Raw genomic sequence first — 15,662 nt, forward strand, 5'->3', positions numbered from 1 at the left:
CAAGTCTGGGAATTGATTGAGGGCTGTGAGTGTCTCTTCTGGCGATTTGAGTTACACTGCTGTTCACTTGACCTAAAATCCTTCTGCTTGTACAGATCAAGTAAATAGTAGATTTCCCATCTATTTCACTCCTAGGAACACCAAGACTAAGTAGCCAATGCCACATGTCCATACAAGTCAGACTATTCTGATCACTGCTTTAACTCTGCTGTCCATTAGAGTAACCACACCCATTTTGTCTTTATCAATTGAGTGCCACCACTTAGTCCCTAACACCATGGGGGCCAATCAGCCCCACTGTAGTTAGGTGTCTTAATTCAGTAAGGGCAGTTCCCACTGTCAAATCTGACTTACGTAAAATAACAATTATGACAGTCTTCAAGGGTGCTGGGGCTCCCTTCACAAATTTATTCCTCACCATTGTGGTAAAAGATGTGTCCTCTGGGCACTCCATTTGTCAGTCTGTGAGTCTAACCTGATAAATCCACTCTAACATACCAATTTCCCTAAGCCTTTGGATACCTTCTTCTGCAATAACCAAGGCAGATCTGGTACTTCAACTTGATTTACTGTAGGCCACCGTGTAAACCATGCTTCAGCAAACCAACCAAAGAAACTATTAAATCCTTTCCTAACTTCTTGAGCTGAAACACTGAATGAAGAATCTGCTTAGTGGACACATACCAATAAACTCATACTGAACCAACTTTGTGTTCCTTTAATCGTTATCCCACACCCTTAATAGATATTCTCACACATATTTCCCAAGTTTCTATTTGTACATAATTAGAAAAATGGAACAGTTCTTTTGGAGTGTAGTGTACCTCTTCCTGGGCCACATTTTTTACTTCACCTTTGAGGCTTGCTGAGACTTAAGTCTAGTTGTAGGTCTAGTTATAGCAAAAATGTGTGGTGTGGATGAGTTCTGGAAACATTGAGCAATGTCTTGTAAGGCATCTACCCCAGGCAATGCCCCCAGGCAATGACCCAGATGCTGCCCCAGGTGATATCTCAGACAAAGGCTCTTCAGACCCAGCTGGCTTAATCTGATCAGCCGGGGGTTGAGAGGGTAATGGCGTTACTGAGGAGAATGTCTTAGCAGACAAAGGTGGAGTAATCTCTTCAGATGGGAGTAGGAGGACTGGTTCTGTTGGCAGGATTGATTCAATGGAATCTAGGGCTTAATGTCCCCAGCTTCCTTATTGTCTACCCATATGTCCCCATCCTAAGTTTCAGAATCCCACTTCTTCCCAACCAAGTCCTCACTTTAACTTCAGACACCATTTGATGTTGGGAATTCAGTTGGGGTTGTAATTTAACCACTTTTACAATAAGACTCTGGGTTTGATTTACGGCAATATCAGCTCTGTTACAACAAGAAATAAGGCTTTCTTTCAAGGCATAAGTGGCAACTTTGAGGTCCTTTATGTGAAGCTTGAGCTGTGACTCTGAAACCCTGAGTGCATCTCTTTCTTTCACTACTTTGTCCAGGTAAAGTAGGACCAACAAACCAGCTTCCCTATACTTCTCATTCTGACAAAATTGAAGAAAAGTGTCAAACATGCCGTCACCTGATATCTCGCCTCTCACCAGTAGTTGATCTGTTGGTGGTGATATTTTGTGCATTAATATTGCCACCCAATGCCATGGATTAGCAGCACCCTCTTTACTACTGTAGACAGAGTCATCAGCTCCTTTAAGACTAATCAGACTTGAGAACCAATTTAGAAAACTCATCCTTAGAATTTTGTTTCTCTGAACCACTCGTGGTTCAAAATGTCTTAGGTTGGGTCTCTAGAGAAGGAAAACCAGTGAAGCATATATGTAAAAACCAAAAGCCCACTACCATCTACTTGATTCTGAATCATACCAACACTGTAGGGTTTCCAAGACTGTAACTCTCTGTGGAAGCAGACTGCCACATCTTTCTCCCATGGAGCTGCTGGTGGTTTTGAACCACCAACATTTCAGTTAGCAGTCGATCGCTTTAACCACTGTGTCACCAGGGCTTCTTATATATATGGGGGGGGTGCAGAGATTTATCTCAAGGAAATCACTCATGTGGTTATAGAGGCTGGCAAGTCCCAAGTCCATGGATCAGGCATCAGGCTGGAGGCTTCTACTGACTCACATAGCTTCAGGGGCTGACAAACTGAAAATTGGCAGGTCAGATGACAGGCTGCTGGCTCACAGGCTTCAGAGACCAATGAATCCAAGATTGGCAGGCAATATGGCAGGCCACTGGCTCAAGTCCCAAGAAGCAGAGGTCAGATGATGACAAACCAGATGCAGTAACCAGAGCAAGCAAGTAAGCTTTGCCAGAATGTCCATATATATAGAGAGAGAGAGAGAATGCAGGCCACATCCCTGAGGAAACTAATCTTACAACTGATTGGCTGATCATATCAGATCACATCGTGGAGGATGACAACATCATTCCATAACTGCCAAATTTACATCATTCCATAACTTCCAAATTGCATCATTACATAACTGCCAAACTACATCATTACATAACTTCCAAATTACTGAAAATCACGGCCCAGCCAAGTAGACGCACAACCTTAACCATCACGGGAAATATAATTATTATATCTTGGTGTGGATTTATTTGGATTTTTCATTTTTGGGATTTGTTCAGCTTTTTGAATCTAGACATGTCTTTTAGAAAATTTAGGAAATGTTCAGCCATTATTTCTTCAAATAATTTTTCAGTTCCACTCTATTTCTCCTCTCCTTCTGGGACTCCAATCATATATTAGCTTGTTAACTTAGTTCATTTCTTCCAGTGATATTTGGTCATTTCAGGTAAATTCTATTGTTCTACCCTCGAGTTTACTGATTTTATCCTCTGTTATCTCCACTCTACTATTGATGCTATTCAGTGAGTTTTTTATTCATATAATTTGCATTTTATAGTTGTAGAGTGTCCATTTGGTTCTTTTATTATAACTTCTATTTCTTTGATGATATTTTCTGTGTTTTCATTTGTTTCAAGAGAATTTGTAATTGCTAATTAAAACTTAAAAAAAAATTTTATTGTGCTTTAAGTAAAAGTTTACAAATCAAGTCAGTCTCTCATACAAAAATTTATATACACCTTGCTATATATACTCCTAGTAGCTCTCCCCCTAATGAGACAGCATACTGCTTCTTTCCACTCTCTATTTTTGTGTCCATTTGGCCAGCTTCTGACCCCCTCTGCCCTCTCATCTCCCCTCCAGACAGGAGCTGCCCACATGGTCTCATGTGTCTACTTGATCTAAGAAGCTCACTCCTCACCAGTATCATTTTCTATCCTATAGTCCAGTCCAATCCCCGACTGAAGAGTTGGCTTTGGGAATGTTTCCTGTCTTGGGCTAACAGAAGGTCTGGGGACCATGACCTCTAGGGTCCTTCTAGTCTCAGTCAGAACATTAAGTCTGGTCTTTTTAGGAGAATTTGAGGTCTGCATCCCACTGCTCCCTCAGGGCTTCTCTGTTGTGTTCCCTGTCAGGGCAGTCATCGGTTGTACCCAGGCACCCTCTAGCTGTTCTGGTCTCAGGCTGATGTAGTCTCTGGTTTATGTGGCCCTTTCTGTCTCTTAGGCTCATAATTACCTTGTAACTTTGGTGTTCTTCATTCTCCTTAGCTCCAGGTAGGTTGAGACCAATTGATGAATCTTACATGGCTGCTTGCTTGCGTTTAAGACCCCAGACGCCACTCTCCAAAGTACGATGCAGAATGTTTTCTTAATAGATTTTATTATGTTAATTGACCTAGATGTTCCCTGAAACCATGGTCCCCAAACCCCTGCCCCTGCTATGCTGGCCTTCAAAGCGTTCAGTTTATTCAGGAAACTTCTTTTGGTTTAGTCCAGTTGTGCTGACTTCTCCTGTATTGTGTGCTGTCTTTCCCTTCACCTAAAATAGTTCTTATCTACTATCTACTTAGTGAATACCCCTCTCCCTCCCTCCCTCCCCACTCTCGTAATCATCAAAGAATACTTTCTTCTCTGTTTATAACTATTTCTCAAGTTCTGATGATAGTGGTCTCATATTTCACTCAGCATAATGCCTTCCAGATTCCTCCATGTTATACAATGTTTCACAGATTCATCATTGTTCTTTATCGATGCATACTATTCCATTGTGTGAATATATCATAATTTATTTATCCATTCATCCGTTGATGGGCACCTTAGTTGCTTCCATCTTTTTGCTATTGTAAACAGTGCTGCAATGAACATGGGTGTGCATAAATCTGTTTGTGTAAAGGCTTTTATTTCTCTAGGATATATTCCAAGGAGTGGGATTGCTGGATCATGTGGAAGTTCTATTTCTAGTTTTTAAGGAAGGGAAAAATTGATTTTCAAAGTGGTTGTACCATTTTACATTCCCACCAGCAGTGTATAAGTTTTCCAGTCTTTCCACAACATCTCCAACATTTATTATTTTGTGCTTTTTTGATTAATGCCAGCCTTGACAACAGTGGTTTTTTTAGTGATTGTTGGAGTGAGATGGTATCTCATTGTAGTTTTGATTTGCATTTCTCTAATGGCTAATGATCGTGAGCATTTCCTCATGTATCTCTTAGCTACCTGAATGTCTTCTTTAGTGAAGTGCCTGTTCATATCCTTTGCCCATTTTTAATTGAGTTATTTGTCTTTTTGTTGTTGAGTTTTTGCAGTATCGTGTAGATTTTAGAGATCAGACGCTGATCAGAAATGTCATAGCTAAAAACTTTTTCCCAGTCTGTAGGTAATCTTTTTACTCTTTTGGTGAAGTCTTTGGATAAGCATAGGTGTTTTATTTTTAGGAGCTCCCAATTATCTAGTTTCCCTTCTGGTGTTTGTGCATTGTTAGTAATGTTTATATAGTGTTTATGTAAGGTATTAAGACTCCTAGCATTGTCCCTATTTTCTTCCATGATCTTTATCATTTTAGATTTTATATTTAGGTCTTTGATCCATTTTGAGTTAGTTTTTGTGCATGGTGTGAGGTGTGGGTCTTGTTTCATTTCTTTGCAGATGGATATCCGGTATGCTAGCACCATTTGCTAAAGAGACTGTCTTTTCCCCATTTACTGACTGCCTTTGTCAAATATCAGCTACTATTACTTGAATGGATTTATGTCTGTATTCTCAACTCTGTCTCATTGGTCTGTCTATGTGTCTGTTGTTGTACCAGTACCAGACTATTTTGACTACTGTGGTAGTATAATAGGTTCTAAAATCAGGTAGAGTGAGGCCTCCCACTTTGTTCTTCTTTTTCAATAATGCTTTACTTACCCAGGGCCTCTTTCCCTTCCATATGAAGTTGCTGATTTGTTTCTCCACCTCATTAAAAAATGGCATTGGAATTTGGATCAGAATTGCATTTTATCTATAGATGGCTTTTCGTATAATAGACATTTTTACAATGTTAAGTCTTCCTATCCATGAGCAAGGTCTGTTTTTCCACTTATGTAGATCTTTTTTGGTTTCTTGCAGTACAGTCTTGTAGTTTTCTTTGTATAGGTCTTTTACATCTCTGGTAGGATTTATTCCTAAGTATTTTATCTTCTTGGGGACTGCTGTAAATGGTATTGATTTGGTGATTTCCTCTTCAACGTTCTCTTTGTTGGTGTAGAGGAATCCAACTGATTTTTATATGTTTATCTTGTATTCTGATACTCTGCTCAACTCTTCTAGTCATTTCTGTGGTCTTGCTGAGGGTTTTCTGTGTATAAGATCATGTCGTCTGCAAATAGAGATACTTCTACTTCTTCCTTACCAATCTGGATGTCCTTTATTTCTTTATCTAGCCTGGTTGCTCTGGCTAGGACCTCCATCACAATGTTGCATCAGAGTGGTGATAAAGGGCATCCTTTTCTGGTTCCCGATCTCAAGGGGAATGATTTCAGGCTCTCTCCATTTAGGATGATGTTGGCTGTTGGCTTTGTATAAACGCCTTTTTTATATTGAGGAATTTTCTTTCTATTCCTATTTTGCTGAGAGTTTTTATCATGAATGGATGTTGGACTTCGTCAAATGCCTTTTCTATATCAATTGATAAGATCATGTGGTTCTTGTCTTTTGTTTTATTTATATGATGGGTTACATTAATTGTTTTTCTAATGTTGAACCATCCCTGCATACCTGGTATGAATCCCACTCAGTCATGGTGAATTATTTTTTTGATATATTGTTGAATTCCATTGGCTAGAATTTTGCTGAGGATTTTTGCATCTAAGTTCATGAGGGATATAGGTCTGTAATTTTCTTTTTTGTGGTGTCTTTACCTGGTTTTGGTATCAGGGATATGCTGGCTTCATAGAATGACTTTGGGACCATTCCTTCCTTTTCTATGCTCTGAAATACCTTTAGTAGTAGTGGTGTTAACTCTTCTCTGAAAGTTTGGTAGAACTCTGCAGTGATGCCGTCCAGGCCAGGGCGTTTTTTTTTTTGTTGTTGTTGTTAGGAGTTTTTAAGTTACCTTTTCAATGTCTTTTTTTGTTATGGGTTTATTTAGGTGTTCTACCTCCGTTTGTGTTAGCTTAGGTAGGTAGTGTGTTTCTAGGAATTCATCCATTTCTTCTAGGTTTTCAAATTTGTTAGAGTACAATTTTTCATAGTAATCTGATATGATTCTTTTAATTTCAGTTGGGTCTTTTGTGATACCGCCCATCGCATTTCTTATTTGGGTTATTTGCTTCCTCTCCTGTTTTTCTTTTGTCAGTATAGCCAATGGTTTATCAATTTCGTTAATTTTTTTCAAAGAACCAACTTTTGGTTTTCTTAACTCTCTCAATTGTTTTTTCTCTTCGCTATTTCATTTAGTTCTGCTCTAATTTTTATTATTTGCTTTCTTCTGGTGCCTGAGGACTTCTTTTGTTGCTGTCTTTTTATTTGTTCAAGTTGTAGGGATAATTCTTTGATTGTGGCCCTTACTTCTTTTTGTATGTGTGCATTTATTGATATAAATTGACCTTTGAGCACTGCTTTCACTGTGTCCCAAAGGTTCTGACAGGAAGTGTTTTCATTCTCATTGGATTCTATGAATTTCTTTATTCCATCCTTAACGTCTTCCATAACCCAATCATTTTTGAGCAGGGTATTTTTTAGTTTCCAAGTGTTTGATTTCTTTTCCTTGCTTTTTCTATTATTGATTTCTACGTTTATGACCTTATGGTCAGAGAAGGTGCTTTGTAATATTTCAATGTTTTGGATTCTGTTAAGGCTTGCTTTATGACCTAATATGTGGTCTATTCTAAAGAATGTTCCATGTCCGTTGGAAAAGAAAGTATACTTGGCTGCTGTTGGATGGAATGTTCTGTATATGTCTATGAGGTCAAGTTGGTTGATTGTGGCATTTATATCTTCGTGTCTTTATTGAGCTTTCTTGATGTTCTGTCCTTCACCAAAAGTGATGTGTTGAGGTCTCCTACCATCATTGTGGAGCTGTCTATCTCAGTATTTAATGGCGTTAGAGTTTGTTTTGCGTATCTTGCAGCCCATCATTGGGTGCATAAATATTTAATATGGTTATATCCTCCTGGTATATTGTCCCTTTAATCATTATATAGTGTCCTTCCTTAGTCTTTGTGGTGGATTTAACTTTAAAGTCTATTTTGTCAGAAATTATTATTGCCACTCCTGCTCTTTTTTGATTGTTGTTTGCTTGATATATTTTTTTCCATCCTTTGGGTTTTAGTTTGTTTGTGTCTCCAAGTCTAAGGTGTGTCTCTTGCAGACAGCATATAAACGGATCTTGTTTTTTTATCCATTCTGCCACTCTCTGTCTCTTTATCAGTGCATTTAGTTCATTTATATTCAGTGTAAGTATGTATAGGTATGAGTTTAGTGCTGTCATTTTGATGTCTTTTTTTGTGTGTTGTTGACAGTTTCTTTTTTTTCCCACTTGATTTTTTGTCCTGGGTAGTTTATCTTTATATATTGTCTTTTCCTCTTATTCATTGTGGTTTTTTTTTTTTTTTTTTTTTTTTTTTTTTTTGCTGAGTCTCTATTTTTATCTTGTATTTTAGTTTAATGAGTAAGATTGTTAATCTCCTTTGTGGTTACCTTAATATTTACACCTATTTTTCTCAGTTTAAACATAACTTTTATTTATTTATATTGCCTTGTCTTCCTCTTCATATGAAAGACCTATGACTACATTTCTTAGTCTCTATTGTTTTAATGTTTTCTTCTTTTACATAATGACATCACTGTTTCCCTGTTTTGAGCATTTTTTTATCTTGATTTATTTTTGTGACTTCCCTATTTGGGTTGACATCTGGTTGCTCTGTCCTGTTGTTCTAGCCTTGGGTTGATATCTGATATTATTGAGTTTCTAACCAGAGACGTCCCTTTAGTATTTCCTATAGTTTTGAGTTGGTTTTTACAAATTCCCTAAACTTCTGTTTATCTGGAAATGTCCTAATTTCACCTTTATATTTGAGAGACAGTTTTGCTGGATATATAATTCTTGGCTAGCAGTTTTTTCCTTCAAAGCTTTATATATGTCATCCCATTGGCTTCTTGCCTGCATGGTTTCTGCCAAGTAGTCCGAGCTTATTCTTATTGACTCTTCTTTGTAGGTGACTTTTTGTTTATCCCTAGCTGCTCTTAAAATTCTCTCTTTATCTTTGGTTTTGGGAAGTTTGATTGTAATATATCTTGGTGACTTTCTTTTAACATCTACCTTATGTGGAGGTCAATGAGTATCTTGTATAGATATCTTCTCATCTTTCACGATATCAGGGAAGTTTTCTGTGAACAAATCTTCAACAATTCTCTCTGTATTTTCTGTTATCTGTCCCTGTTCTGGTACTCCAATCACTCATAGGCTATCTCTCTTGATAGAGTCCCACATGATTTTTAGGGTTTCTTCATTTTTTTTTTTAATTCCTTAATCTGATTTTTCTTCAAATATATTGTTGCCAAGTGTTTTATCATCAGTCTCACTAACTCTGGCTTCTACTTCCACAATTCTGTTCCTCTGACTTTCTATTGAGTTGTCTAATGCTGTAATTTTATCGTCAGTCTTCTGAATTTCTGGTTGCTGTCTCTATGAATTCTTGAACCTTATTAAATTTTTCAGTATGTTCTTGAATAACCTTTTTAATTTCTTCAGTGGCTTTGACTGTGTGTTCCTTGGCTTGTTCTACGTATTGCTTGTTCTTATTCCTGATGTCTTGAAGAGTTCTGTATATTAACCTTTTGTATTCTGCATTTGGTAATTCCAGGAAGGCACCTTCATCCAGAAGATGCCTTTATTCTTTTTTTTTGAGAGCTTGTTGAAGTGATCATGGTCTTCTTCTTTATGTGATTTCATACTGATTGTTGTCTCTGAGCCATCTATAAGCTATTGTATTAGTTTATTTTATGTTTGCTTACTATATCCTAGCTTCTTGCTTTGTTTTGTTTTGATATGCCCAAATAGGTTACTTGAGTGAGCTAGCTCGGTTATTTTTGCCTTTGAAGGTCTAACATCCTGTCACCAGATGGCTAGAGCTGTTATTAGGTATATCAGCCTAGGAGTCCATTCACTTTTCTTGTATGGATTCAGCTCAGGTGTACGGGCAGCTGGTCATCAAGTGTGCGGTACAGGCTCTGTCCTATAGTCTTAGAGGGGCAGGGGTGATTGGTGTAGATACAGACGTCTGGTTACAGCAGGGGGTCATACTGTCAGTAAGGCAGGGGGATGACAACCATCCCCCAAGTGTTTGTGAGGAAAGCACATCCCTGTTCCCTAGAGCACACAGGTTGGTGGGTTCTGCAAGACAGCCCCTAGGCACCCAGTGCTTTTGGTTGTAAAAACTGGGAGGTACCAGTTATCCTTGGACCCCTGTCATGGGTGGCTGGGTGATGTGAGTGGAGGCACCAGACCTTAGGCCCCTGATATGGGTAGGTTACCCTGTTTAATAGGCAAAGAGGTGTCAAACATCAAACACCCACCTCTCCACCGCACAGGTGAAATAGTTGCAATCTGCCAACTAAAGTCTATTCTCCTGAAATAGGCCCACACAGGTCCATGCAGGGGGGAAAAGTATTCAAAGTCCATGGACTGTTTATGCCTGGACAGGAACCACTTCTGTCCTGCTCTCCCCAAGTTAGTAGAGCTGGAAGATAGTCTTTTCCCCCAATTGTGAATTTATTCCTTTTCCAAGTCTGGTAGAATGGCTCAGAGTGCTCAGCAGGACCTATCTCAGGCCCAGGGAAATTGACAGCCACTGAAACTGGCTTGGTGGCATGGGGCACAGTAAAATATACGCAAGTACTTAGCTTTTGCCGAGAGTGCAATTCTTCTCTGGTTCTGGAGGTGTGAGTAGGCTGTGCAGCTGGCTGTTTCTCCCTGAGGAAACTGAGACTTTACGCTACCACCAGACCACCACAGTCGCTCCTGGGAATGGTGCCTGAGGGTTCCCGGTGACATAGGTCTGGCAACTCCTCTCAACTTCTGAACCATCTCTCCCTCCCCTTGCTTCTCAGTCCATTTTCTAACTTTGCCTTTGATGTCCAGGGCTCCTAGCTTGTCATAAGTATAATCATTTCACTTGTTTTTTCAAGTCTTTGTTGTAAGAGGGATCACCAGAAGCATCTGACTACTCAGCCATCTTAGCCCTGCCTCTACTGAAATATTTTTATGATGGCATCTTTAAAATTCTTGTCAGATAATTCCAACATCTGTATCATCTCCATTTTGGCAGCTGTTGTCTATTTTTCATTCAATTTGAGCTTTTTCTGATTCTTGGTATGATGAGTGACTTTGTATTGTATTCTAGACACTTTGGTTATTATGGTATGACAGTGACATCACTAGAAGGGTGCAGGGGGTGCAGACCACACTGCGTGACACTCTCAGAGAGGGTTACACCAAAATGATTGTCTATAAAAATATCACTCTAGTTATAACAACAAAAACATTTTTCATAAGCCCAGCTTACATGTATCAATATACCTACAAGGCTAAAACTTTATGTTGATTTACTTTCTGAACCTTCTAATGCACTCTGGTCAGAACTGTCGTTATTACCCAGTTACAATAACGCTTGGAATCACAAGGTTTCATCGGCATGTACTATAAACATGCACTGTTGTTTACATTGTTGCTGGTGTTTTTATAGTCACTGATTTTGTAAATTTTCTGGTGTTTTAGCTACAATATTGTGGTAATTAGTTTTTGTGAACCTATATCAATAACTTTTTTGAGAATGAAGTAGTAATTAAAGGAAAAGAAGGAGCAATATATGGAAATTATGGTTTACAAGTAACATTAGTACAAAAAACATTACTAAGGATTCTGTATGATCTGGTATGACAGGATGTCCATAGTGGAGATTGGGTGACACCATGAATTACCACACTGGGTAACACCAACCCTAGTGACATCACTGTGTTATGAGGTTCTGGATCTTATTCAAATCTTCTATTTTAGGAGGCGTCAACTGATACTGTACTGCTGGGGGAAGAGGAACATCACCTTGGTACTTCTGGGCAGGAGTTGAAGTCTAAGCTCCACACTTAGCCTTCACTGACTGGTGAGCACTGAGGGGTTTGTGTGCCTTTTTTTCTCATGGTGTTTGGCAGGAATAAAGTGGTTATTGTCATAAAAGTTTCTATCTTGTTAGGCTGCCCTTTCCTGTTCCTTTGGCTAGAGAGATCAAGTTTTCGTAAGGCTTTTTTTTTTTGGTCTGTTCCTGTTGGCATTTCCTAGTTGTAAGTTTCTCTAGTGCCTAGGCTGGGATATACAGGAGGCAAAAGGAAGACCCAGTGAATTCATTACCATGTTGTTCCTGGAGTCCTGAGGGCCCTAGTCAAGCTACCTTCTTCTCTCCATCGTTCAGGATCTTATGTTTGTTTATACATTGTATCTGGGCTTTTAGCTGTACTTAGTGGGAGAAACATGTCCCCCCTGTTTTGTCCAGAACTAGGTATGTGTTATAAAGATGGACTGACACATTGGCTGCAACAGTGGGCTCAAGCATAGCAACTATCATGAGGAAGGCACAAGATCAGCCAGTGTTTTGTTCTGTTGTACACGAGTTGCTATGAGTCAACAGCACCTAACAACAACAACACTCAGTGAGTCTTTTCTACCTGAAAACTCAAGTTTCTTAAAGTTCATAAAGCTTCTTCCATTATTTATTTGGTTATTGTTTGGTCCTTTGTTATTTTCACTCCTTTTGGTACTCCTGTTACTTGCATGTTTCCAAGATTTCTCATTCCTGTTTTTTAACCTTTTTGACTTGTAATTTCCATTCGTTTGTATTTCTCTCTTGGTATTGTGGGATAGTTCTCCTTTTTTGATGTCTCAAATCATCAGATCAGTTTTCAGTGGTGATCATTCTGTTTTCACTTCCACAACTGAAGTGTTTGAATTTAGAAATTGTCTATTTAACTTCCCAAAACAACTTTTCCTCATTCTGACCATTTCTTTGTAATCTTTTCTTGTATTTCATTAAAATTCTCATTTTAAAAAAACCTTGCTTTTGTGGCATGATTTTTTTTTAATAATTTTTATTGTGCTTTAAGTGAAAGTTTATAAATCAAGTCAGTCTCTCACATATAAACTTATACACACCTTACTACATACTCCCATTTACTCTCCCCCTAATGAGTCAACCCACTCCCTCCTTCCAGTCTTTCCTTTCATGACCTTTTTACCAGTTTCTAACCCTCTCTACCCTCCCATCTCCCTTCTAGACAGGAGATGCCAACACAGTCTCAAGTGTCCACCTGATACAAGTAGCTCACTCCTCATTAGCATCTCTCTCCAACCCATTGTCCAGTCCAATCCATGTCTGATGAGTTGTCTTCGGGAATGGCTCCTGTCCTGGGCCAACAGAGGGTTTGGGGACCATGACCGCCGGGATTCTTCTAGTCTCAGTCAGACCGTTAAGTCTGGTCTTTTTATGAGAATTTGGGGTCTGCATCCAACTGTTCTCCTGCTCCCTCAGGGGTTCTCTGTTGTGCTCCCTGTCAGGGTAGGCACTGGTTGTGGCCAGGCACCATCTAGTTCTTCTGGTCTCAGGATGATGTAAGTCTCTAGTTCATGTGGCGCTTTCTGTCTCTTGGGCTCATAATTATCTTGTGACCTTGGTGTTCTTCATTCTCCTTTGATCCACGTGGGTTGAGACCAGTTGATGCATCTTAGATGGCCGCTTGTTTGTGGCATGATTTTTAAGCACTTAACTGCTATCCAAAAGGTTAGTGGTTTGAACCAACCAGTTGCTTTGTGGGAGAAAAGACCTGGCGATCTGCTCCCATAAAGATTACAGCTTAGGAAACCCTATGGGAAAGTTCTACTCTGTCATATATGTTCACTATGAGTTGGAATCGAGTGGACACACAACAACAACATCACCATGTAAACACTTCCTTTTAGTTTCTTTCAACTTAGTCTTAAAGCTATTGAATCTCCTTAAATGATCTCTGATCTCCTTTGGTTTCTCATATCAACACCTGGGCAAGCCACACTATTATGGTCCCTTTGGTAACAGCAGTTTAGTAATCATGAGAGGAAAGAGAGATGCTTCTTCTTCAGTAGCTTAGTGGTGAACTAATCTGGTTGGCTGGATCCACTTGGCTGAGCTGAGGTGAGAGAGGCCTCTAGGGTCTTGGGACACTCCCTACTTGAATGGAGAGAGGCTGGGCTTTTCTGTGCCATTGTTTAGGTTGTATACTGCACAGGGTACCAGGTTGAGAGGATAAGTAGGAACTAAAATCCACTTGCTGAGCTGTTTGCCCTGATGTGAAGCTGCATCTGCCTGATGGAAGGGACCGTTATTTTTTCATTTTCAGAAGAGTATCTGAGGGGGATTGCCTTTTATATGAAGATGAAGTGTGGGCTAGCGGTGGTCCTGGGAGGGGTAGTGTGGTCCAACTGTCATTTCCTTCTAGGGAGGTAGACTTCAGCAGAATCAGGAGTTCTTCCTCAGGACTATGTGCAGGAAGTGGGCAAGGGAAGTTCTTCCTCATCTGCTAAGGGGTCCCACTCAGTTGGGGTCAGTTGGGCCCCTCAAGTATCCCCAGAATCAATGGCTTTCAATGCAAGCACACTTGCAAGGTAGGTCACTGTCATGGATTGAATTAGGTCCCCCCAAAAATGCGTATATCAGTTGGGCTGGGTCATGATTCCTGGTATTGTGTAATTTTCCTTTGTGTTGTAAATCCTGCCTCTATGATGTTAATGAGGGAGGATGGCTGGGCAGTTGTGTTAGTGAGGCAGGACTCAACCTATAGGATTGGTTGTGTCTTAAGGCAATCTCTGGAGATATAAAAGAGAGAAGCAAGCAGAGAGACAGGAGGACCTCATACCACCAAGAAAGCAGCGCTGGGAACAGAGCGTGTCCTTTGGACCCAGGGTGCCTACTCCTGAGAAGCTCCTCAACCAGGGGAAGACTAAGGACAAAGATCTTCCTCCAGAGCCTACAGAGACAGAAAGCCTTTGCCTGAAGCTAACACCCTAAATTTGGACTTTTAGCCTACTTTACTATGAGGAAATAAATATCTCTTTGTTAAAGCCACCCACTTGTGGTATTCCTGTTATAGCAGCACTAGATGACTAAGACAACCACTTTCCAGGTTCTTGGGCCTTGGCCCTCCCAGACGCCACACTTCACCAGTCCTGTAATGGCTCTCTCTCAGATGTGTGTGGAATCTCCTTCATGTTCCAGCTATACTGTCTGACCCCTTCTATTCACTGTCTCACAGTTTGAGTCACCTCAGCGGGTAGCTGGGGACAGTGGAAGTCAGCTCCAGGATGCTGGCCCCGTCTTCAGAGAATCTCCCTAGATAGTCACCCTAGGATGAGTTAGGAAATGTCTCCATAACACAATTCTGTTGCAGTCAGTCATCTTTTTTCCTCCAAGGATGGAGCTCTGCTACCCAGGTAAGCCTGGATTTGAATTCCATTTACCAGCTGTATGAGCTCATACGAATCATTTGACTTCTCTGAGCTTGTCTCAGTTTATTCATCTCTAAAAAGGGGATCATAATGTTTATCCTGGAGCTTATCAAGGAGGTGTTGAGAGAATATGATGATTGCGGTGTCTGTTTTACAAACTGTGAAGCACTATGAAAAAGTAAAGGGGACAAATAAAATGGTGATGGAGATTGTGGCATCTGCCCCTGGGGTGATGGGAAACAGATCCGTGGTGTGAAGCTGCAGTCACCCAGCAGAAGCTGAGCCTGTTGGAATTAGAACAGATGTAGCTGGCAAGGGTAGGGTCACACTACACTGACCACACCTCAAGGGCATGCCTTCCTCCCAGGAGCTGATCCTTCCCCTTCCAGAAAGAAGAAAGAAGATTTTAAAAAGATATAAAAAGTAGAAGGTGAAAGATACTGAAGTCATCCCTATATTTTCGAAGCAGTCTTTCAGAACACTCAAAGATTTATCACCTTAGAATGAGATAAGCATTCATCTGACAGGAGATATAAAGAGCTTGAATGTTTTTAAAAATTTTGTGATAATCGTTCCCAACTCCACACAAATATGCCATCTTCTCCCTCTGTTTCCAACTGAGTCGTTAAGTCCACCGCATTAGCAATAGAGCAGAGTACAGTGTTATCAAGGAGCAGAGAATGTGATTCACTGAAAAACCAAACCCATTGACTTTGAGTCAAATTCTCATAGCGACCCTATAGGACAGAGTAGAACAGCCCCATAGGGTTTCCAAGGCTGTAAATCTTTACA

At 40.0% G+C, this 15,662-nt stretch overlaps 1 protein-coding gene across 6 annotated transcripts in view; it reads left to right on the top strand.

Moving 5' to 3' along the window:
* The window catches only part of FRMPD1 (FERM and PDZ domain containing 1), a 173,148-nt gene that overhangs the window by 48,354 nt on the left and 109,132 nt on the right, over positions 1-15,662 (top strand). For 5 of the 6 annotated variants that reach the window (XM_049895799.1, XM_049895797.1, XM_049895795.1 and 2 more), the window contains one exon: positions 11,400-11,502. The exons of the other annotated variant lie outside the window; for it this stretch is intronic. The gene's annotated coding sequence lies outside the window, so the exon portion shown is untranslated. The remainder of the gene's footprint in view (positions 1-11,399; positions 11,503-15,662) is intronic. 6 annotated transcript variants of the gene reach the window in all.

The sequence above is a fragment of the Elephas maximus genome, chromosome 9 (genome assembly GCF_024166365.1).
Source record: "Elephas maximus indicus isolate mEleMax1 chromosome 9, mEleMax1 primary haplotype, whole genome shotgun sequence".
Lineage (NCBI taxonomy): Eukaryota > Metazoa > Chordata > Mammalia > Proboscidea > Elephantidae > Elephas > Elephas maximus.